We start from the raw sequence: 25,121 nt of genomic DNA, 5'->3' as shown, positions 1-25,121 counted from the left end.
CAAAAAATAAGCAAACGTGAAATGTGCATGACATATACAAGAGTACTAAACAGAAAGTTCACAGACGGTGAAATAACAAAAGAAAGCGCTAGAAAACGCCAAGACCGTTTCATGTACAAACACATAAGAAAAACAAGATTTTTATATAACGCCCTCAAGACCAAAATGTAGACGAGCTTCTGATATATGCACTAAGATATTGCACAGGACTGGACGACATGTATGACATAGTCATGACAACTATAAAAAGGGGAAACTCACTGGTAATGGCAAAAACAATGACACGCAAAATACCTAAAAAATAGAATTAAATGCTAACATTGTTTGATTGAGAGCCATACTAAAAAAAAATTGCTGACTTATAAATCTGCATGAAAGTATGTGAAATGCGTGACATGTCCATTACTGCTGAACAAATTAAAAAAGACATGGCAGAACAAAAATAACATTGTACTAAAAACTTCAATGCACATGATAACATTATGTTGCACTTGGCCACAACTTGAGTAACGGTGGCAAAGGGAACACAAGGTAGTCGGCTTTTGCAGCAGCACATAGAAAACATTCGCAGAAAGGCTTATTACTCAATCAAAGACCAGGTAAAATAAGCCAACAACACGACATTTCTTTCGACCTGAATGCAATGCTTAGCAATAAAATTACGTCACTTAAGGCACCAAGTCGTACCTACTGGGCTCTCCTGTGTATAATAAACAAGAACTGCAAAAATCTTCTTGTAGGACACTTGCAATGCTCATGCTTTTCAGAAGAAGAAAAAAAAAAGCGCATCATGCCTACACATGAAGGTTGTTCGCGCGGTTTTCCCATCGGCAGTTACTGAGATAGTATACAAACGCGAATTTTTCAGCTGTTAGTACGTTTGTAGAACGTGACACACAGAAAAAGCAATGAGGGTGGTATGGAAAGCTGGACAAGTTACTGAAGTTGCAGAATGAGACTTGGCACGGAAAAACACAAGTAATAGACCAGGTGACAATGAGGAGGAATATCTATTTGTCAGCTTTCTTTAGCGGGAAGAAGGATGTGTAGCATAATCAAGGCGCAACGACGTCCGGAGCCTCATGAAGCACGCACATGGACAAGGCTGTGTTCGTGTACGTGCGCCTTCTGATGTCCTTGGGTCTGAGCGCTCACCTGTTGTCTTTAGGCACCCGGAACAACCTCGCAGGGCTTGGTTTTGAGGTATTTGTGTACCACTGCACGATGCACGAGCGGTACGAGTCGTGAAACGGGCGAAACATCGCGGAGCACAAGCACACAGCTACCGAGGACCACGAAACTGACGAAACTATCCACGCCGGTGAACGCACAGCAGCGCACGCTTCCCGATAACAGCAGATAACGAAACATGAAACATGCAGCAGGCTGAGCTGGCGCCGGGCCGGCGGGGCCGCACGGCGTGCGCGCGGGGACAGTCGAAGGTGAGGGAGTTTCGAGGGAGTAACGAGGGAGGGTGATTGGAGAGGAGTTGGGGGGAAGGGCTCGGCCACCTGGATCGGCGCGCGTGCGCGCGACGATCTACGAGGCCATGCAAGGGAAACGGATTTTCGGGTTCGCCCAATACAGAGATGGCGCCAATTACCTCTGCCACCGAAACCGGGGAGTTTCTCCCCACTGGCTTATCGTCGCGCGCTTTCCCTTCCGCTAGCCAAAATAGTTCCGCTGTTGCGCTGCTGTCGGCTCTGTCTTGACTCTGTTTCTGGGCGCGCGTTTGCGTTTTGCGCAGAAAAGACGTGCCGTCTGCGGGCGCCGTTTCACTCACCGACGGCGCAACGTCACTATGAGACCATGACGTCATCACTCCTCGATCGAAGGGCGGGCGATTTGAACTGCACTAGAGGTACGCGGACGCTTCAGAACGCATTTTCTTCTAAAGTAAGTCTCTTCTTCGCATGAAACAAGCGTTTAGAGGTTTCTGGGATGGTATTTCAAAAGTTCACGTTGACTTAATATTAACCTTTAGTGTCCCTTTAAGGTCGGAAGTCAGCAGGGGTGAATGAGTGCGCATCCGCGCCTTAGGCATTGAGCACGTGCCGAGGCGAAAGCGGCGCCGTGGCATTTATCTCTACTCAGAGGCCGGCCTTGACAAAGCGCCAGCGCGGCGCTGTATCTCAGAGTGTGTGCAGGACATGTTATACTCCAGCGTAACGTGAATGCGCAAACGCGAGGCCCAAACCCGCCAATGTCTATATATATATACGTCGCAAAATTTCCAAGGTAAAGCGTGTCAAAATATAGTCGTAGTGTTACCCGAAAGGCGAAGCATCAATTGCGATAGGGAATTAGTGGACAGCTATATGATGTAAGGATAGTAGTGTTATCGGCCGTATCAACTTGGAAACATAGGCATACTAACTCAATTAACAAGCATGGTGTCGCAATACGGTGGAGACGTTTCTTTTCGCGTGTTGTATGCGTTTGTCCCTAGGCGTACTGGCATTGCGGACTGTTAACGCTCGGACGCCGGCTACCGGCGCAGTGAAACAGGTCAACAAGCACGCACTGACACCCCATTTGGTGACCGCTGTGTCTAAAGGTACGTCGGACACACTTTCTCGCGCGTGTGGCGCTGGTGCTGAGTCAGTCATGCCTCAGGCACGTACCCAGGATTTTTTTTCGGAGGGGGCCCACTACCTCCATCATCATCATCATCATCATCATCATCATCATCCTGTTTTATGTCCACTGCAGGACGAAGGCCTCTCCCTGCGATCTCCAATTACCCCTGTCCTGCCCCAACCGATTCCAACTAGCGCCCGCGAATTTCCTAATTTCATCGCTCCACCAAGTGTTTTGTCGTCCTCGATTGCGTTTCCCTTCTCTTGGTACCCATTCTGTAACCCTAATGGTCCAACGGTTATCTAACCGGCGCATTACATGACCTGCCCAGCTACATTTTTTTTCCTCTTGATGTCAATTAGAATATCGTCTATACCCGTTCGCTCTCTGATCCAAACCGCTCTCTTTCTCTCCTAACGTTATGCCTAGCAATCTTCGTTCGATCGCTCTTTGCGCGGTCCTTAACTTCTTCTCAAGTCTCTGCCCCATATGTCAGCACTGGCAAAATGCACTGATTGCAGACCTTACTTTTCAATAATAATGGTAAGCTTCCAGTCAGGAGCTGGCAATGTCTGCCGTATGCGATCCAACCTATTTTTATCTTCTGTGAATTTCCTTCTCATGATCAGGGTTCCCTGTGATTAATCGACCTAGGTAAACGTACTCCTTCACAGTCTCTAGTGGCCGACTGGCGATCTTGATCTCGTTTCCTTGCCCGGCTATTTATCATTATCTTCATCTTCTGCATATTAATATTCTACCCCACTCTTACTCTCTCTCTGTTATGGTCTCCAATCATTTGTTGTAACTCGTCTGCATTGTTGTTGAATAGAACAATGTAATCGGCAAACCGAAGGTTGCTAAGATATTTGCCGTCGATCTTTACTCCTAAGCCTTCCCAGTTTAATAGCTTGAATTCTTCTAAGCACGCTTTGGAGAAATTGTGTCTTCCTGTCTGACCCCTTTCTCTATAGGTATCAGCCTGCTTTTCTTGTGTAGAATTAAGGTAGCTGTAGAACCTCTGTAGATATTCTTACGCGAAGGACGAGTCAGTAAGACGAGAAACTATTTACAGATTATATTTACAACAACGGTTGCAGCGTTGACCGGTTAGATTCACAGCGCGAGCCCAGTTCGTTCTTCCTCCTCTTTTCTGGAGTGATGGCGCCTACGCGCCTCGTTCAAACAAACAAGTACCACACGCATGTAGCAATATTTTCCAAGCTTTTTACGTAAGCGTTCTGTACTCCTTGATTACGTAGTGCCTCTACGATTGCTGGTATCTCTACTGAATCATATGCCTTTTCGTAATCTATATAAGCCACATAGAGAGGCTTATTGTACTCTGCAGATTTCGCGATAAGCTGATTGATGACCTGGATGTGATCCATTGTAGAGTATCCCTTCCTGAAGCCAGCCTGTTCCCTTGGTTGACTAAAGTCCAGTGTTTGGAGATTATTTTGGTAAATATTTTATATAATACAGGGAGTAAGCTAATCGTCTTATAATTTTTCAATTCTTTAACGTCTCCTTTTTTGTGGATTAGTATAATGTCTGCATTCTTCCAGTTTTCTGGGACCCTTGCAGTCGATAGAGCCGCCAGTTTTCCAAGCGTTATGTCTCCTCCACCTTTGATTAGATCAACTGTTATTCCACCTTCTCCTCCCGCTCTTCATCGTTTCATGTCTTCCAGGGCCCTTCTGACCTCATCGCTAGTTATAGGAGAGTTTCTGTATCCTGTTCAGTACTGTTTCTAAGTGAGGTATCGTGACTCCTCTGGGTACTGTATAAAGATCAGCTTAGAATTTTTCCGATGCTTTTACTATATCTTCGAGATTGCTGATGATATTATCCTTCGTATCTTTTAGTGCATACATCATGGTTTGTCCTATGCCAGGTTTCTTTTTTACTGATTTCAGGCAGCGTTCATATTTTACGGCTTCTTCAGTCTTTCTCATGTTATAGTTCCGAATATCAGTTACTTTCGCCTTGTTGATCAGTTTTTACAGTTCCGCGAATTGCGTAACGCTGTGCGGCCGCCAGTCCCATACAAACGCGTAGAGCGCAGGACTCTGCGATTCTAGACGTACTGCGCTCACCGCGAAAGGTTAGAAAAACACCCACATAATCGCAGCAGAGAAGTGGCTACGTGAGGCGGTTCGACCGATAACTGTAGAAGCGTCATTCAAAACAAGTAATTGTTCTCCACTTCCGGCGGCGTTTTCTCTACTTCCTTTTTAAGTAAACAGATGTTGATCCATAAATATGCTCATAAACAACGGTTAACTTTTTTATTATTCGCTTTTGCTTGCAGTTTGGTTGTTGCCTTGGCTCTCTCCCTTAGTAGATCGTTTAATTTCTCAACTCCTTGCGATTTTTGTTTCCAGTTGCCAATTTTGCAGGAAAAGTGCTATACAATTAGGGAAAAACAGACGAGGTAACGGGCGACAGTTATCTTGCTTATGGGTTTAAGGGTTATTGCAGGGTTTCATGATGGACGCTCTTTCACATTATTTTATTTCCCACCTTACCTTACCCATATCACGTGTATATGGTTCCGGGCATCTGCCAGCGTCGCGGCGAGCCGTAACTCAAGGAAATAATGAAGCAAAGGGATAAGTTAAACGCAATTGGCGTTTTCTCCCGCCGCAACTTGTTCCATGAGAGTACAGACCAGCTGAGTAACAGCCGCATCCCTCTCCTGGTCCCAGGATCAGCCTAAACAAAGAAGGTTGAACTAACAAAAGCAACAGCTATGCGTGTGACGGTTGAATAGATGGTGACAACTGAACGCATCTCGAGTTAATCGCGCAGGTGCGGAATCTATGAGAAAACTGTCCTTCACATTACAAGAGATGCCGATAACTACCGCCATCTAAAAAGAGTGAAAAAGGCAGCATAATGCTGACCGATGAACAGCTGCCAAGTCTCAACATTGATCTGGCGGCGCTTTAGGAATGTGTGAGGAGCGGTGGCGTGGGTGGGGAGGGGGGGGAGGGGGTATGCCACTTGATTTCGGGGGGGGCCCGGGCCCCCCCGGGCCCCCCCTTGGGTACGTGCCTGTGAGTCAGTCATGCCTGATTATAACTTTGTCGCGCTCTACGGCGCTCTACCTTAAAAAAAAGGAAAAGAAAGGCACCACCGATTTTCCCGGGACAGCAAAAGGGGCCGTAGTAAAGGTCGGGCTTGCTCTCCTGGTCCTTGCATCAGCATTTCTGAATGGCGCCTTTTGAGTACAATAAACTCACAGCGCCTTAGCAACCACGGTTGAAAGCGATTACGCCGTGATAATTATTGGCATTGCGTCTCGTCTACGTTTGGTTAGGTTAGCTTAGGTTTACGTTAGCTTTACGTTAGCTTAGGTTACGTTACACTTGCGTGAAAGGCGTTAGGATGGTGTGGCGTATACTCACAGCGGTAACACCGTGTAGATTATTGTCTTTGCTCTTAGGCCCCGTTATGTTCTGTTAAGTTAGGTTAACGTTACGTTAGGCCAGGTTATCGTAAAAGGCGTCAGGGTGACGCGGTGTATTTTCACAACAGTTACGTCATGAGCATTATTTTATCTGTTTGTTCCGGCCTCATTAAGTTAAGTTAACGTTAGGTTAGGTTAGCGTGAAAGGCGTTAGGGGTCGCGGCGTATTCTCATAGTGGCTGCAGGAGTGTCGAGCATGATCGGCGCCCTTTCAGCCACTCGCGATGAACCGCGGTTGCATAGGCACTCTGACTTCTACATTTTTAGTGTATGCGGACCGGCCCCGTCCACGGTCCCTACTACTCCCACTGAAACAACTGATGTGCTATCACCCGTTTCCCTGCGCCGGCAGCCAGCGTTGGAGGGTAAACTCGACCCCACTCCGCAATGCCTGCACACCTAGAGACAAACGCATAGAATACGCGTTAAGAAACTCCTCCGTAGTGCCTAGGCAGTCATATATTGAAGGAGCAAAATTGAGCCCCCACATTTTCTTTCTCGCACTAGCTCTTACTCTCGCATGCGCGCAAACACCCAACACCTCCGCAAGTTCCACGCCCCACTCTACTTACTAGCAACTGTAAAGTCGCCGCTGTTCGGAGTGCCCGGAGGCGTATATACAATTGCTAGTAGGTACAGCGGGGCGTGGTACTTGCGGAGACGACGGACGTTTGCGCGCATGCGCGAGTAAGAGAGGGTGCAAGAGAGAAAATGTGGGGAGTTTTGCTTATAGAATATACGACGCTGCCTAGGCACTACGGAGGAGTTTTTTAGCGCGTGTTGTATGCGTTCGTCCCTAGGCGCGCCGGCAGAAGTCGCCAGGTGCGGTTTAGCGTCGCAAGTGGCCTGCTGGATGTAAATATATACATTCAATCGCGTTTTTACTAATTGAAACAACGTCTCATTATTAAAAGAAAAAGATGGCGCTGGGCAGGTCATGTAATGCGCAGATTACATAACCGTTGGACCTTTAGGGTGACAAAATGGGTACCAAGAGAAGGGAAGCGCAGTAGAGGACAACAGAAGACTAGGTGGTGCGACGAAACCAGGAAATTTGCGGGTGCTAGTTGGAATTGGCTGGCGCCAGCCAGGGGTAATTGGCGATCGCGGGGAGAGGCCGTCGTCCTGCAGCGGACATAAAATAGGCTGCTTCTGATGATGATAAAAAATTTGTCTAGCATTGCAGTACAACCGATCGCGGTGTACCACAGTGACCATAGCTTTGTGGTCACTGTGGTAAGGAATGAGCAAAACTAAACACGATAGAAACAACGAAGGTACGTGTATGTGGCTTTATTCAATTAATATAGCAATCCTATAACAATCAATATCAATCAATATAGTTGTCAATATAGTCATCCCAATAAAGCTTCGCAGGTTATCCTTCATTACAGTGTGGAAGGGCAATACATTTTTTGTTGGCTCTTCGTCACCCGCCGTGGTTGCTCAGTGGCTATGGTGTTGGGCTGCTGAGCACGGAGGTCGCGGGATCGAATTCCGGCCACGGCGGCTGCATTTCGATGGGGGCGAAATGCGAAAACACCCGTATCCTTAGGTTTAGGTGCACGTTAAAGAACCCCAGTGGTCGAAATTTCGGGAGCCCTCCTCTACGGCTTGCCTCATAATCAGAAGGTGGTTTTGGCACGTAAAACCCCATAATTTTTTTTTTGCTCTTCGTGATACAAGCTCTGAGAGGACACAGGCAGCAATATCGGTAGCTTGAAAAGCTTTTTAAATGAAGATATTGTTCCGCGAACGAAAGATTAAGGACTGGAGACTAGTTACAAAATATATTTACAAAGGATAATGCAGCGCTGGCCAGTTCAGCCGACAGCTCGAGAGCCAGAGAGCGTCCGTCGTCTTCGTCGGGTGCCCGCGTGCATCGGCCACAAGAAACACGCAATATGCATGTATCATTATACCCGCGGCGCAAGCACCGTCCCGGTGCCTCTAAATATCGGTGATAACAGGAGAGTAATATGGTTTGAGGCGTGCGACATGTACAACATCAGTGTAATCCGGGGCAGATGACGCACTGGTACTGACTGGGGTGATTTCGTACGTAACTGGGGTCACGGCACGCCGCACTCGATATGGGCCTGTGTACCGAGACAAGAGTTTTCCTGACAAGCCAACGTGACGACTTGGGGACCACAGGAGTACCAGAGATCCAGGTGAAAAGTGGACATATCTGTGTTGGCGATCGTACAAACGCCGTTGCTTCTCTTTCGAGGTGAGGAGGCGAGCGCGGACAATTTCGAGTGCTTGGGCTGCCCTGGTGATGGCGTCAAGTGCATACTCGCTGGTCTCTGCTGTGGTGGATGCAAGGGGTGCATCATCATCATCATCAGCCTGGTTACGCCCACTGCAGTGCAAAGGCCTCTCCCATGCTTCTCCAACAACGCCGGTCATGTACTAATTGTGGCCATATCGTCCTTGCAAACTTCTTAATCTCATCCGCCTACCTAACTTTCTGCCGCGCCCTGCTACGCTTCCCTTCCCTTGGAAACCAGTCTGTAACCCTTAATGACCACCGGTTATCTTCCTTCCTCATTACATGTCCTGCCCCTGCCCATATCTTTTTCTTGATTTCAACTAATATGTCATTAACTCGCGTTTCTTCCCTCACCCAGTTTGCTCTTTTCTTATCGCTTAACGTTAGAGCCATCATTCTTCTTTCCATAGCTCGTTGCGTCGTCTTCAATTTAAGTAGAACCCTTTCCGCAAGGGGTGCGTCCAGTGGCAATGCTGGTTCTTGGCCGAACAACAGAAAGAAAGGGGGATAACCGGCAGTGTCGTGACGCGAAGAATTATACGCAAACGTGACATAGAGTAGGGCGAGTTCCCAATCAATATGGCCGGACGAGACATACTTTGCAAGCCTGTCTGTTAGAGGACGATTCAGACGCTCCATGAGACCATTAGTCTATGGATGGTAAGACATAGTCAGGTTGTGCTTGGTTGAGCAGGACTGCAGGATGTCGGCGATGACTTTAGAAAGAATTGTCCGACTACGGTCAATGAGCAGTTGGTCTGGAGTGCCATGCTGCAGAATCAAGTCGCGTAAAAGAAAATCGGCGCCATCTGTAGCGTATCTCGTTGGAAGAGCTCTGCTGATGGCGTAGCGCGTGGCGTAATCTGTCACCACAGCGACCTACTTGTTGCCAGACGTGGATAGAGGGAAAGGGCCTAGTAAGTCCAAGCCAACGCGAAAGAACGACCCCGAAGGAATGCCAATCAGTTGAAGGCACCCAGCAGGGAGCGTCGATGGGGTTTTTGGTCGATGGCATTTATCACACGCCGCAACGTATTTCCGGACGGAGCGGGAAAGCTCTGGCCAAAATAAGCGTCGGCGAATCCGGTCGTTTGTGCGGGAGATGTCGAGGTGACCTGCCGTTGGTAAATCGTGAAGTTCTTGGAGAACAGCTAACCGTAGGTGTTTAGGAATAACGAGGAGAAGGGCAGGGCCGTCGGGGCGTACATTGTGGTAGTATAATACACCATCCAGAAGATCAAACAGATTAAGGAAAGAATCCGAAGACGAAGATTTCAAGCCATCAATGATGGGGCGCAAGGTGGCATCACGGCGTTGCTCGTGGGCAACGTGTAGCAGCTGAGAAACGGAGAAAACGCAAGTGTGAGTATCGGGGTCAGGGTCGGCGGGTGGTTCATCCACAGGATCGCGTGATAAACAGCCTGCGTCTTGATGTAATCGGCCCCACTTGTACACTACTGCATAGGAATATTCTTGCAGCCGCAGAGCCCAGCGACCAAGCCGGGCCGGTAGGATCCTTGAGTGAGGAAAGCCAGCAGAGCGCATAGTGGTCCGTGATTACAGAGAAGTGCGCTCCATACAAGTAAGGGCAGAATCTGGAAACCACCCAGACGAAAGCGAGGCATTCCCGATATGTAATCGAATAGTTGCGCTCCGTTGCAGTAAGGAAGCGCATAGCGTAGGCGATAACACGATCTTGACCCTTTTGGCGCTGGGCTAAGACACCTCTGATACCGGGACCACTATCATCGGTATGCGCTTCTGCAGGAGAGGACGGGTCAAATTCGGCCAGTATAGGTGGCGGGGTGAGAATGTTGTGGGCTGGGCGAACGCGGCAGTTTGAGCGAGGCCCCACGTAAACAGCACGTCCTTCTTCAGAAGATCAGTAAGCGGTCGGGCAATCGCTGCGAAGTCTACAACGAAGCGTCGGAAGTGGAAGCAGAGACCTACAAAACTGCGGACGTCTTTGACAGACAGAGGTACAGGAAAAGACGCGACACCACGAATTTTCTCCGGGTATGGTTGAATACAGGAAGCGTCGAGAAGGTGGCCCAGGACTGTAATTTGCCGACGACCGAAGTGGCACGTCGATGAATTTAGTTGCAGCCCAGCCTCGAAGAAGACTTGAAGAACAGCTGATAAGCGCTCAAGGTGTGTCTCAAATGCAGGTGAAAATACGAGAACATCGTCCAGGTAGCAGAGGCATGTTGACCATTTGGACTCTTGAAGCAAAGAGTCCATCATACGTTCGAACGTTGCTGAGGCATTGAATAGACCGAATGCCATAACTTTGAATTGATATAGACCATTAAGGGTGACGAACATGGTGTTGTCTTGGTCATTTTCATCCACAGAAATTTGCCAATAACCAGACAGAAGGAATATTGTATAAAACTATTTGGCACCATGGAAACAATCGAGGGCGTCGTCAATGCCAGGCAAGGGGTAGACGTCTTTCTTGGTAATGTGGTTTAGATGGCAATAATCTACGCAGAAACGCCATGTGCCATCTTTTTTTAACAAGTACCACGGCGACGCCCAAGGGCTCGACGAAGGTTCAACAATACCTTTGGCAAGCATCTTGTTCACTTCATCTTGAACAACCATACACTCTGAAGCAAAAACTCGATATGGCGGGCGATGAATGGGACTGGTATCACCTGTATTTATGTGATGCTTAATAATTGAAGTCTGGCCCAATTGGCGATGGTTGAGGTCGAAGATGCCGTGGTAGGAAACTAAAAGACGACACAGAGCTGCTGCTCGTTTAGGCAGTAGGCTCGCAGCAATCAGGGGGGGAAAGGTTGGGTCAGGGCAGGTAGCATGCTGTGGACATGGTGAAGAATCGGAGCAGACGTCTACTGAAAACATCGTGCCGTGGTCATATCATATAGCACACAGCGTTGCAACCGATATGCCTTGGGGTAGAACTTCCTTTGTCAGTACAAAATTGAGGACGGGGAGCCTTGTCCGGTTACCAGCGACGGTGACGACCGCGCGGGGCACAGTAAAATTTCTCATCAAAAGGACATCAGGAACAGGTGTGACTACGTAATCATCATCGGGCAAAGCAAAAGATGATAGCAAATCGACGCACGTCAAGGCTTTAGGCGGCAGGCGGACGAAGGCGGTCGTACCAAATTTGTTCGGCAGCTCGGCACGAATATGCTCGAGTAGAGGAAGTTCGAGGCAAAGGGCACCGGCAGAACAGTCGATCAAAGCTGAATGTGCCGTAAGAAAGCCGAGTCCGAGGATTAGGTCATGGGGACAACTGGTCAGCACTCTTAAAAGAATGGGAACGTATCGGTCGGTGATACTGATACGGGAAGTACACATTCCAATGACATCAACAGTGCTACCATCGGCCACGCGTACGGCCCAAGTAGGAGAAGGCGTGAGAAGATTCAGTCGACGACGGAGGTTACAACTCATTATGGACACCTGGGCTGCAGCATCTATTAACGCCGTCAAAGGGACACCCGTCGACGTAAACATCAAGTAGGTTCTGGCTGATTGGGAGCGTCAAGGGAGGATTTCGGCAACACGAAGATAATGCAGCTCTACTCCCAGGAGCTGCACGGTCTAGTTTTTCCGTGCAGGAGGGTTCACAATTCGTCGGCGACGAATAGCGGCGTCGCTCGGGCGACGGGGACCGACGGCGCTGAAGTGACGGCGAGCGAGCAAGACGACTGTAATCGACGGACTTGGCACAGCGAAAGCAGCACGCACAATCAACGTATTCGCTGCACCTGCTATCTTTGCCGCTGCTTGGAATATTCCCTGGCGAGGCGACTGCTTCTTCAAGCGGCTGCTGCTGCTGACGCGGCAGGAAAGGAACGTCGGCGACAGCGCAAGCAAGTTATCGGCATCACATCCGCCAGGGGAAGCAAGCTTAAAGCCGGCGGTGCTCCATGATTGCGGTCACTTGGCAAAGCGGAGGCAGCACGACAATCAACGTAATCGCTGCACCTGCTATCTTTGCAGCTGCCTTGGAATCTTCCCAGGCGAGCCGACTCTTTCGTCAAGCGGCGGCTGCTGCTGTTGCTGCAGAAAAGGAACGTCGGTGACTACGCACGCAATCTACCAGCACTACATCTGCCAGGGGAAGCAAGCTTACAGCCGGCGATTCTCCAGGACTACGGTCTCTTGGTACAGTGGAGGCAGCACAGATAATCAACTTAATCGCTGCACCTGCTATCTTTGCAGCTGCATTGGAACCTTCCCTGGCGAGGCGACTGCTTCGTCAAACGGCGGCTGCTGCTGTTGCTGCAGGAAAGAAACGTCTGTAAGAGCGCATGCAATTAGCGGCATTACATCTGACAGGGGAAGCAAGCTTAAAGCCGGTGGTGCTCCAGGACTCCGGTCTGTTGGTACAGTGGAGGCTGCACAGATAATGAATGTAATCGCTGCACCTGTTATCTTTGCAGCTGCCGTGGAATCTTCGCTGGCGAGGCGACTGTTTCGTTAAGCGGCGGCTGCTGCTGTTGCTTCAGGAAAGGAACGTTGGTGAGAACGCACGCAATTTACCGCCATTACATCCGCCAGGGTAAGCAAGCTTAAAGCCGGTGCTGCGCCAGGACTACGGTCACTTGGCACAGTGGAGGCAGCACGGATAATCAACGTAATCGCTGCACCTGCTATCTTTGCAGCGGCTGCTGCTGTTGCTGCAGGAACGAAACCTCGGTGACAGCGCAAGCAAGTTATCGGTATCACATCTCCAGGGGAAGCAAGCGTAACGCTGGCGGTGCTCCAGGACTGCGGTCACTTGGCACAGTGGAGGCCGCACAGATAATCAATGTAATCGCTACACCTGCTATTTTTGCAGCTGCATTGGAACCTTCCCTGGCGAGGCGACTGCTTCGTCAAACGGCGGCTGCTGCTGTTGCTGCAGGAAAGGAACGTCGGTAAGAGCGCACGCAATTACCGGCATTACATCTGCCAGGGGTAGCAAGCTTAAAGCCGGTGGTGCTCCAGGACTCCGGTCTGTTGGAACAGTGCAGGCAGCTCAGATAATCAACGTAATCGCCCAACCTACTGTCTTTGCAGCTGCCGTGAAATGTTCCCTGGCGAGGCGACTGTTTGGTCAAGCGGCGGCTTTTGCTGCTGCTACTGGAAAGGAATGTCGGTGACAGCGCACGCAATTTACCGGCATCACATCGCCAGGGGAAGCAAGCTTAAAGCCGGCGGTGCTCCAGGGCTACGGTCACTTGGCACAGTCGAGACAGCACGGATAACCAACGTAATCGTTGCACCTGTCATCGTTGCAGCTGCCGTGGAATCTTCCCTGGCGAGGCGACTGTTTCGTCAAGCGGCGGCTGCTGCCGTTGCTGCAGGAAAAGAACGTCGGTGAAAACGCACGCAATTCACCGGCATTACATCTGCTAGGGGAATCAAGCTTAAAGGCAGCGGTGCTCCAGGAGTACGGTCACTTGGCACACTGGAGCCAGCACGGATATTGAACGTAATCGCTGCATCTGCTTTTTTGCAGCTGCCTTGGAATCTTCCCTGGCGACGCGACTGTTTCGTCAAGCGGCGGCTGCTGCTGTTGCTGCAGGAAAGTAACCTCGGCGACAACGCACGCCCTTTACCGGCATCACATCTGCCAGCGGAAGCAAGTTTAAGCTGGCTGTGCTCCAGGACTATGGTCAATTGGCACAGTGGAGGCAGCAAGGATAATCAACGTAATCGCTGCACCGGCTATCTTTGCTGCTGCCTTGAATTCTTCTCTGGCGAGGTGACTGTTTCGTAAACCGGCGGCTGCTGCCATTGCTGCAAGAAAGGAACGTCGGTAACATCGCACGCGATTTACCGGCATCACATCTGCCCGGGGAAGCAAGCTTAAAGCCGGCGGTGCTCCAGGACTACTGACATTACATCTGCCAGGGAAAGCAAGCTTAAAGCTGGGGATACTCCAGGACTACGGCCTCTTGGTACAGTGGAGGCAGCACGGATAACCAACGTAAACGCTCCACCTGCGTTCCTTGCAGCTGCCTTGGAATCTTCCCTGGCGAGGCGACTGTTTCGTCAAGCGGTGGATGCTGCTGTTGCTCCAGGAAAGGAACGTCCGTAACATCGCAAGGACTTTACCGGCATCACATCTGCCAGAGAAATCATGCTTACAGCCGGCGGTGCTCCAGGACTACAGTCACTTGGCACAGTGGAGACAGCACGGATAATCAACGTAATCGCTGCACATGCTATCTTTGCCGCTGCCATGGAATATTACCGGATGAGGCGACTGTTTCGTCAAACAGCGGCTGCTGCTGTTGCTGCAGGAAAGGAATGTCGGTGAGAACGCACGCAATTTACCGGCTTTACATCTGCTAGGGGAATCAAGCTTAAAGGCGGCGGTGCTCCCGGACTACCACACTTGGCACAGTGGGGCCAGCATGGATATTCAACGCAATGGCTGCACCTGCTACCTTTGCAGCTGCCGTGGAATCTTCCCTGGTGAAGCGACTGTTTCGTCAAGCGAAGGCTGCTGCTGTTGCTGCAGGAAAGGAACGTCGGTGACAACGCACGCAATTTCCGGCATCATCTGGCGACATGTGCCAGGGGAATCAAAGCCTGCGGTGCTCCAGGAATACAGCCACTTGGCACAGTGGAGGCAGCACGGTAATGAACGCAATCGCTGCACCTGCTATCTTTCCAGCTGCCGTGGAATCTTCGCTATCGAGAAGACTGTTTCGTCAAGCGGCGGCTGCTGCTGTTACTGCAGGAAATGAACACCGGTGAGAACGCAAGCAATTTACCGGTATTGCATCTGCCAGGGGAAGGAAACTTAAAGCCGGCGGTGTTCCAGGAATACAGTCACTTGGCACAGTGGAGGCAGCACCGATAATCAACGTAATCGCTGCAGCTGCTTTCTTTGCAGCTACCTTGGAATGTTCCCTGGCGAGGCGACTGTTTCGTCAATCGGCGGCTGCTGCTGCCGTTGCTGCAGGAAAGGAACGTCAGTGACAGCGGTAGCAAGTTATCGCCATCACATCTGCCAGGGGAAGCAAGCTTAAAGCTGGGGATACTCCAGGACTACGGCCTCTTGGTACAGTGGAGGCAGCACGGATAACCAACGTAAACGCAGCACCTGCTATCTTTGCAGCTGCCGTGGAATCTTCCCTGGCGAGGCGACTGTTTCCTCAAGTGGCGGCTGCTATTGTTGCTGCAGGAAAGGAACGTTGGTGACAGCACACGCAAGTTACGGGGAACACATCTGTCAGGGAAAGCAAGCCAAAAGCCGGTGGTGCTCCAAGACTAAAATTAATTAAATTAAATGTGGGGTTTTACGTGCCAAAACCACTTTCTGATTATGAGGCACGCCGTAGTGGAGGACTCCGGAAATTTCGACCACCTGGGGTTCTTTAACGTGCACCTAAATCTAAGCACACGGGTGTTTTCGCATTTCGCCCCCATCGAAATTCGGCCGTGCTCCAAGACTACTTTCAATTGGCACATTGGAGGCTGCACGGATAATCAACATAATCGCTGCACCTGCTATCTTTGCAGCTGCCGTGGAATCTTCCCGGGCGAGGCGACTGTTTGGTCAAGCGGCGGGTGCTGCTGTTGCAGCAGGAAAGGAACGTCGGTGACAGCGCACGCAATATACCGACATCATATCTGCCAGGGGAAGCAAGCTTAGCACCTTCAGGCGCGAATAAAATCTTTGCTCTAAAGAATATATGAGCCTTACTTTGTGCTCTTCACGCTTCAAATGACGAGTGTTGAAGAGACAACAAAAATTTTATTCTTTCATAGTATTTTGCGCTGTCCCCGTTCGGAGACAGGGCTCCTCAATACAGGAAAAATAAAGCACAGCATTAACAGAACGTGCGGTAGTGTTCCTAGCGAAATATTTGGAACAGAATAGGATGAATGAATTATGATTTGATTGGCAAATTCAAGCAAAGACTTGAAAGCCTACTTGGCGTGAAAAAGGTAAAAACAATTGTTGTGTGTCGACTCGCACGGAAACACGTGGCATTATCGACAGCGAATCCGGCACTTCGCTGTGCATCCCTCACGGTGATAGCGCTGCGAGTTCGGTGTGCTGACATACTCCGGCTAGTTATTGTAGCCATCATACCTGATGGTTACGGTCGGCAGCAAATGCGGGCTCGCCTTCTTCGCAACAGGCTCCGAGTATTCACTGCTTGCCCGACCACGCTTTTTTGGAGGAGCTCTGCTGCATGCGATTAGGCTGTTAGCAATGTCTGTTTGGAAGGCCATCGTGTCCAAAGTACTTTTCTGTGCAAGCTTCTCGGCACTTGCGTCTCTCAGGTATTCTATCCAGCTGTTGCACAGTGCAAAATACACAAAGTGAGACATGACCCTCACTGGCCACTTTGGTTCTTGCGGTAAGGGGGTACACCCACATTAAGAAGTCGAGTTTATCGACCCCTCCCATGTGCGAGTTGTACTTTAAAATCACTTTTGGGCAGTTAATTTCAATGTGCTGCTTTGTTGCCTCGCTCCATCGTTTGACTTTTCCAACATTACCAATTCCAATTCGTGTGGACGCCATGTTTCCGACTCCGTTATCTTGCCATCTCACAATAGCAATTTCTCCTTTTGTGGAAACCTCCTCATCCATGCTTTCCCGACCTTCTTTCTTCAATTCTTTGTCACTTTTAAAGCAACACTTGAGCAGTCGGTTTGCACGTATCGTACCCCTGGCAAGAATGCCCACATCCTTCAGCGGCAGGATGAGTGGCACTGAGTTGGAATAGTTGTCCATGAAGCACTTCAGCTTCTTTTCTTTAGGCATTGCCTCGACAAGACGCGTGACGACTGACCCACTCTGTCCGAGATTTGCATGTTGCGCACTGACTCCTGTTCCCTGACCCTGGTACAGCGCAAGGTCATGAGCTAAGCCATCGGCGCTGCAGCTGAGGAACACCTTCACCCCTTCTGGATTTCGCTTTCCCTTCACAAACTGTTTTGCAGGGACACGGCCTGTGAATAGAATCATCTGCTCATCTATACTATTGGGCTCCAAGGGTCCCAGCTGCAAGCATCGTGACCTGACGATTTCTATGGCAGGGCGCACTTTCCAGAACTTGTCCTGGCCGGCTGGGTCACGAGGAGCGTTTGAGTACGTAATGTGCAGTACGGCTCTAATTCTGAAAAATCGCTTTGCTGTCATAGATTCCGCTATTGCTGGAATTCTTGTCGAGGCTTGCCAATACATGCGAATTCTCGGGAATTTTAGAATTCCCATGAGCATGAGAATTTCACAAAAAATTTTGATTTCTTCCACAGAAGTTCCTAGCACGTTTCCATCTGTCTGGAGGACGTACATGTTAGTGAATGTTGCTAGATCACTAAAAAGCGTGGGTGAAAAATACCGGGAGAAGTATGTCATGGGCTCCTCAGGTACTGATCCACCATGAGGCTTGTAGGTGCAATCGGTGTTCTTAGGCTGAAAAGCTTGGGCCACCCAATTCAACGCCTTCATCGTCTTCGATGATGCATCTGGCACTTGATTGTCCGGCGTGCAAGGTGCTCGAGGCGATGCTCCTGCACTCTGCACAGTTCTATCTGTAGCAGAAGTGTGAAAAGGAGCAAAAATTATTTCTAAACCTGGGATCACAAAACATGCACCATTATCGTATGCTGTGTTCTTGCTCGGTGTGCTCGTCATCAGGGAGATCTGTGTCAGAAATATCGCCGTTTTGAATTCTCCGAAATATTTTTTCAGCTGTGTCGTCATCCAGCTTCTTTCTTTCTAAACCATGCCTGGAAATGCCTGGAAAAATGGGAGGTTTTCTTCATGTCAATGAGAGAGCGATGCTGCGCACTGAGAAAAGGAGTGTGTCGGCAAAGGCGGCTTTGAGGTGCCATGTCCCCAGGGGAGGGCGCCAATATTCGGAAGCACGTGCAAGGCTGAATATGTTGACGATAAGAATGACAACGGTTATATCGCATTCACGGGACGTTATTATAATAAATAAATGTCAATGCGTCACTCAGCGTACTCTTAACAGTGAAAAATGAAAGAAAACAAGAAGCACTAACGGTTCGCTCCGTAGAAGATAGTCGCATACATTTTTCCCGCGCTTCTCCGGCAGCATTTTGCTCACTTGGCGTGGAATGGCGCCACTTGTCCATTAAAGTGGCTCGGGGGGCGTGTTTCGGCGCATTCACAACGACCTTTTTATTTGCACTTCTACGCAACTTGGCGCGCGAACTTCACGTCCCCGCGTGGGGACACGGCGCCTGAAGGGGTTTTAAAACCGGCGGTGCCCCACGACTACGGTCACTGGGCACAGCGGAGGCAGCACGGACAATCAACGTAATCGCTGCACCTGCTGTCTTTGCAGGTTGGTATTTTTCGTACAGTATCTCTTTCAACCCAAAGTATTTTTGTTCGCGCTGCCTTGCCGGCTGCCAAGTTCTTAGCGTTTGTTTCTTTTCTCTTAAACATTCCTGTGTTGCACCATCGCTGATGCTGCTCGATTCGAGGAGGAGTTAAGAAAGAAAATGAATGACTCTAAGGCAAGGTTTGAGCGTGAATTACGCATAGAAATCCGCGTACTTCAGTCAAACTCCGAATTCTTCAACTTGGAATTTGAGAAAGTAAAGGAGGAACCTGACGAACTTGTGCAAGAAAACAAATATGTCAAAAAGAACACGAAAATCTTGTTTTGGACTGCGAAGCCCTTCAAAAGCAAGCGTTTCAGCTTGAGCAGCGCATCACTGCCTCCGAGCAGTGCTCCAGAAAATATAACCTCGAGGTGAAGGGTTTGCTTCTCACTCAGGGTGAAAGCATTCCTGACACCCTGAGTCATATTGGTAGACCTCTTGGTGAGCCCATTTGGGAGTCAGGTGTTTACGTCTGCCACCGTATTCCAGTGAAAAGCTCTAATGTTGCTCGTAACGTTGTTGTACAGTTCAAATTTCGATCTAAACGTGACACTGTGCTCGAGAAGGCAAGAAAGCTGAAACTTTTGACGCATGACTTTGGCCATAAGTCTAGCACACCTGTGTTCATCAACGAGCACCTTTACTCGTCTATGAAACAGTTGCTCGGTGTGGCAATCGCGCAAAAAAAGGTTTAAAGCTGGTGCTTTGTTTGGAGGCGTTGTGGCAAGGTCTATGCGCGAAAAGAGGAAAAATTTCCTCTCTTGCACATCCGTAGCGCGCATGACGTAGAAAAGATTGTGCAAACTGTTCCGGTTTACGCGAGCCTGAGCAGTCTATCTTGAATGATGAACGTGTCACCGCGAGGTGTAAGCAAAATAATTCAAATCAGCTCCGTTGTATGCTTTTCTTGCCTACACCTTAACATTCGTTCGGCGATGTACAAAGAAGATGAGTTATCAGTATCTCTAGACTAGTTTAGCTTCCAGTTAGACGCTATTATGTTGAATGAAACATGGTATACATGTGGCGAAGAAATTTACAAGCCAGACGGATATCAGAGCTTCTTTGTAAATTGATCTCACAGGATGGGGAATGGGCTTTCTATCTGGTTAAAAATATGTTAGGCTGTGATGTTCTTTCGTAATTATCGTTTATATTTTCATCATATATATATATATATATATTTTCTAAGGAAGAAGAAGTGCGCCGTGCAGAGCTCCGCAGCCGGATCGCCAATGCTACTGAAGTGGGGCTCGGGCTAGACGCTGTTCCTGGTGTGACTGGCTAAGCCTACGCTGTTGCGTCTTCTTGTCTGCGTCCATCGTGCCGTCCACAGCCGTGTCGTAGTTCTTTGCCATAATTGGTGGAGGTGCTGGGTCTCCTGTCATCCTGGAATTGCGCAGCCGGACTCTTCCTGCCATCATGACCACCGCCAGCGCCACGAGCTTACCACCACCTGCTCCTCAGTCCTCCGTATGCCCCGGCACACTCCGTCAGCGGGACCCCCCCCATCTTCAGCGGCACTGACGACCACGACGTTGATGACTGGCTCTCGTCATACGAACGCGTCAGTCTGAACAACAAATGGGATGATATCACAAAACTGACCACCGTCCCTTTTTAACTCACCGGAATTGCCCACTTGTGGTTTCGGAACCACGAAAGCGAAGTCCCAAGCTGGACGGTGTTCAAAACAAAGTTCAGCGACGTCTTCGGTCGCCCTGCTGTTCAAAAGCTTCGTGCCGAACAGCGCCTGCAGTCGCGCTCTCAGCAGCCTGGTGAGACCTTTGCCAGCTACATCGAAGATGTCATCGATCTCTGTAAACGCGTCGATGCATCCATGACTGAGGGCAATAAAATCAAGCATATAATGAAGGGCATAGACGAGGACGCATTTCAGATGCTCATTTCAAAGAGCCCCTCTACTGTTGCACAAGTTATTGAACTGTGCCAAAGCTATGACGAGCTCCGCCGTCAACGCATCCTCACTCGCCGTCCTGTTCCCCATCACGAATCGTTGTCCGGCTTGACCTCCCCTATTCAAGATTGCACCCTCCTCTCGCAGATCAAGGCTTTCGTCCGGGAAGAAGTAGCTCGCCAGCTCTCCCTCATCTCCAACCCGCCGGACTCAAGTTCGTCCATTAGTCCGACCCTACGACATGTTATAGAAGAGCAAGTGTCCGAGGTCCTTCTTCTGGAACGGGCGCCTCAACTCACCGCCCCATTGACTTACGCCGACGCCGTCGCACGACCACGACCGCCGACCTTCCGGGCTCCGCCTCCGATGCCTAGCCCTGTTTTTACCCCCACGCCGCCACGACCTCCAGCCCATCGAGTAGTTAATCCCTGGCGCACACCGGACAATCGGCCCATCTGCTATTCGTGCGGTATTCCCGGACACGTTGCACGCCTGTGCCGCCGCCGTCCACTTCATCCCCGTGACGACCCACGCACAGCCGCGTACGACCATCCTTTGTCTTACGCTGCAGACCGCGATTTACCCCTTCCCCGCCCAAGCCTTCGCCCAGTTTCCGACCGCCGTTCTTCTCCTCGTCGTCGCTCGCTCTCCCCGATGCGTCGACGTCCCTCTACCGCTGACACGGAAAACTAAGTGGCGCAGTTCCCGAGGCAAGAACTGCGTCATCGTCACAACGCTCAAGCCCTCTTTTTTCGCCGCCCAACGTTATTCATGTCGCTGTTGAAGGTGTCTCTGTGCTTGCCCTCATTGACACAGGTGCCGCCATATCTGTAATTGCCGAAAAACTATGCCGCTCAATACGAAAAGTCACGACGCCTTTCTTCGGTCCTTTACTCCGCACAGCCACAGCACAGCACGTCCAGCCGGTGGCTGCGTGCACCGCCAGACTTGAAATTCAAGGAGTGGTCTACACAGTCGAGTTCGTCGTTCTTCCCCACTGTTCCCACGATATTATTTTAGGTTGGGACTTTCTCTCCCGTCACGAAGCTGTTATTGACTGCTCCCGCGCAGAAGTCGCCTTCTCTTCGCTTGGCAATGCCATATCTGACGACGTTTCGCTTTCCTGCACCAAGTTGTCCCTCACTGACGACATCCGTATACCTCCGCACGCATCCGTTCTGGCACATGTATCCTGTTCCGTTGCCGCCGACTTTACCGTACTCTTCACGCCTTCGACTGCTTTCGTTCACCGCCACCTCTCACCACTCCCAACTGCGCTGCTCAGCCTTCAAGCTGGTGCTACTAACCTCCCTATACGCAACCACTTCCCATTCTCGATTGCGTTGCTTCGCGGTGAATCGCTCGGCACTGTGGAGCCTTACGACACCATTACCACGTCGGAACTTCCTGTTGGATCGTCACAGGTCAACACCCTCTACTGTAGTCCCGCACCTGCCGCATCGCCTGAAGACGTTTTCAGCCATGTCATCGACAACGGCTTAAGCCCCACGCAACGCCATGACCTTATCCGTCTCCTCGAGAAATTTCGCCCAGCTTTTGACAGTCATAGCACTTCTCTGGGCCGAACGACGGCTGTATGTCACCGTATTGACACCGGTTCTCACTCACCGCTACGGCAGCGACCCTACCGCGTCTCGTCGACAGAACGACGCGTCATTGATGAGCAAGTAGGTGACATGCTAAAGCGTGGTGTCATTGAACCGTCCGACAGCCCATGGGCATCGCCAGTGGTTTTAGTTAAAAAGAAGGATGGCTCGATCCGCTTTTGCGTGGATTACCGCCGCCTAAACAAAATAACCCGAAAGGATGTTTATCCATTGCCGCTGATTGACGACGCCCTCGACAGCTTACAAGGTGCAGATTTCTTTTCCTCCCTCGATCTACGCTCTGGTTATTGGCAGGTGCCTATGGCTGCAGAAGATAAGCCTAAAACTGCTTTCATCACACCAGATGGCTTATACGAATTTTGTGTAATGCCATTCGGACTTTGCAACGCGCCCGCGACTTTTGAGCGGATGATGGACACTATTCTTCGAGGCCTGAAATGGAACACGTGCTTGTGTTATTTGGATGATGTAGTAGTGTTCGCACCAGATTTTCCTACTCACCTTCGTCGCTTGGAGCAGATTTTACGCTGTCTCAGTGACGCTGCCCTCCAACTAAATCTGAAAAAAATGTCACTTTGGGGCACGCAAGCTGACAATTCTCGGACATGTCGTGTCGAAGGACGGCGTTCTCCCTGATGCCGCTAAGCTCCGTGCTGTTAAAGAATTCCCGAGGCCAACGTGTCTAAAAGACTTGCGCAGTTTCATTGGCCCCTGCTCGTACTTCCGCCGCTTTATTCGAAATTTCGCTTCGATTATGGCACCTCTGACAGAGCTTCTTCGGGGAGATCACAATCTTTCCGCGTGGTCCCCGACTTGCGATGATGCCTTCGCAACGCTACGTCGCCTGCTCACAACACCACCGATACTGCGCCATTTCGATCCAACTGCTCCCACGGAAATCCATACGGATGCTAGCGGTGTTGGTCTTGGCGCTGTGCTCGCCCAGCGAAAGCCCGGCTGCCAAGAATTTGTTGTCGCTTACGCGAACCGCACTCTGACGAAAGCTGAAGCGAACTATTCCGTCACGGAAAAAGAATGTCTCGCGATCATCTGGGCCATCACGAAATTTCGCCCATGCCTGTACGGCCGGTCCTTCGATGTCGTTACCGATCACCACGCACTTTGCTGGTTGTCGTCTCTCAAGGATCCCTGTGGCCGCCTAGCCCGGTGGGCACTGAGGCTCCAAGAGTACGATATCCGGGTTGTCTACCGCTCAGGCAAGAAGCACGCCGATGCCGATGCTCTTTCGCGCTCGTCTGTCCACGCCGACATTGTCAGTGTGTCCGTCCTAGACGACCCACTTCCATTCACTTCTGTCGGCATGGCTTTGGAGCAGCGCAAGGACTCCTGGATTTCATCTTTGATAGATTACATCTCTAATTCACCTACACACCCACCATCCCGAGCGTTACGCCGACAAGCTTCGCACTTCGCCATCCGCGACGGAATTGTCTATCGCCGTAACTACAGTTCCGACGGCCGTAAATGGCTGTTTGTAATACCTCGGCAGCTCCGCACTGATGTATGCGCCGCTTTCCACGCCGACCCTCAGTGCGCACACGCTGGTCTCTTCAAGACCTACACCAGACTACGTCATAGGTTTTATTGGCGTGCTATGTACACATTTGTGCAAAAGTACATTCGCTCTTGCACAGAATGTCAACGCCGGAAGCCTGATCCTTGCCGCCCTTCTGGACCAATGCAACCTTTGCCATGCCCTTCGCGACCCTTTGACCGGGTTCGGATAGACCTCTACGGGCCTCTGCCATACACAGCTGCTGGCAATCGCTGGGTCATTGTAGCTGTAGACCATCTCACGAGGTATGCAGAAACGGCCCCTCTGCCAGCCGCAACGGCTCGTGACGTTGCCTCCTTCCTCCTTCAACGCTTCGTTCTACGTCACGGCGCTCCCCGCGAACTCCTGAGCGACCGTGGCCGCGTCTTTCTCGCCGATGTCATTCAAGAACTTCTCGCTGAATGCCGCATTATTCATCGCTGTACCACCGCATATCACCCGCAAACAAACGGATTGACAGAACACTTTAACCGAACTCTTGGCGACATGCTTTCGATGCATGTCGCCTCCAACCACACCAACTGGGACCTCATCCTTCCATATGTCACGTACGCCTATAATACGGCACCCCACTCAACGACGGGCTTTTCTCCCTTCTTTCTTCTATATGGCCGCGAACCATCATTTCCCATTGACACTATTCTTCCTTACCGTCCCGACTTATCAGAGGGTACACCTGTTTCCGAAGCCGCCCGGTATGCAGAAGATTGTCGGCAACTAGCTCGCTCCCTTACAACGCAAGAACAAGCCCTACAGAAATTTCGTCATGACGACGGGCGCCCCCACCGCCAGTTTTCGCCTGACGCTCTCGTTTGGTTGTGGGTGCCTCCTACTTCGACACCAGGTGTCTCCTCCAAGTTTGTATCCCGATACCATGGGCCCTACCGGGTTCTACAGCGAACTTCTCCGGTGAACTACGTCATCGAACCTCTGACGCCCCCTACGGACCTGCGTCGCCGAGGCCGCGAAACTGTGCACGTAGATCGGCTCAAGCCGTATCACGAGCCCTTCATCCTCACGACGCCTTAGGCCTCCTGTGCGGCTCCGTCTTCAGCGAGGGGGGAAGTTCTAAGGAAGAAGAAGTGCGCCGTGCAGAGCTCCGCAGCCGGATCGCCAATGCTACTGAAGTGGGGCTCGGGCTAGACGCTGATCCTGGTGTGACTGGCTAAGCCTACGCTGTTGCGTCTTCTTGTCCGCGTCCATCGTGCCGTCCACAGCCGTGTCGTACTTCTTTGCCATAATATATATATATATATATATATATATATATATATATATATATTTATGACGAAAATATTTTCGTCTATAGT

At 50.4% G+C, this 25,121-nt stretch overlaps 1 protein-coding gene and 1 long non-coding RNA gene across 2 annotated transcripts in view; both read left to right on the top strand.

Annotated features, from left to right (window-relative positions):
• Positions 1-25,121, top strand: part of LOC129380402 (synaptic vesicular amine transporter-like) — a 1,298,997-nt gene that overhangs the window by 315,994 nt on the left and 957,882 nt on the right. The gene's annotated exons all lie outside the window — the stretch shown is intronic.
• LOC129380370 (uncharacterized) lies at positions 12,282-15,985 on the top strand. Its single transcript, XR_011892128.1, has 3 exons — positions 12,282-12,692; positions 12,758-12,836; positions 12,980-15,985. It is a non-coding gene; the product is annotated as an uncharacterized lncRNA (long non-coding RNA).

Source organism: Dermacentor andersoni, chromosome 1, assembly GCF_023375885.2.
Source record: "Dermacentor andersoni chromosome 1, qqDerAnde1_hic_scaffold, whole genome shotgun sequence".
Lineage (NCBI taxonomy): Eukaryota > Metazoa > Arthropoda > Arachnida > Ixodida > Ixodidae > Dermacentor > Dermacentor andersoni.
Note: the sequence above shows the minus strand (reverse complement) of the source record. Positions and strands in the feature narration are given on the sequence as shown.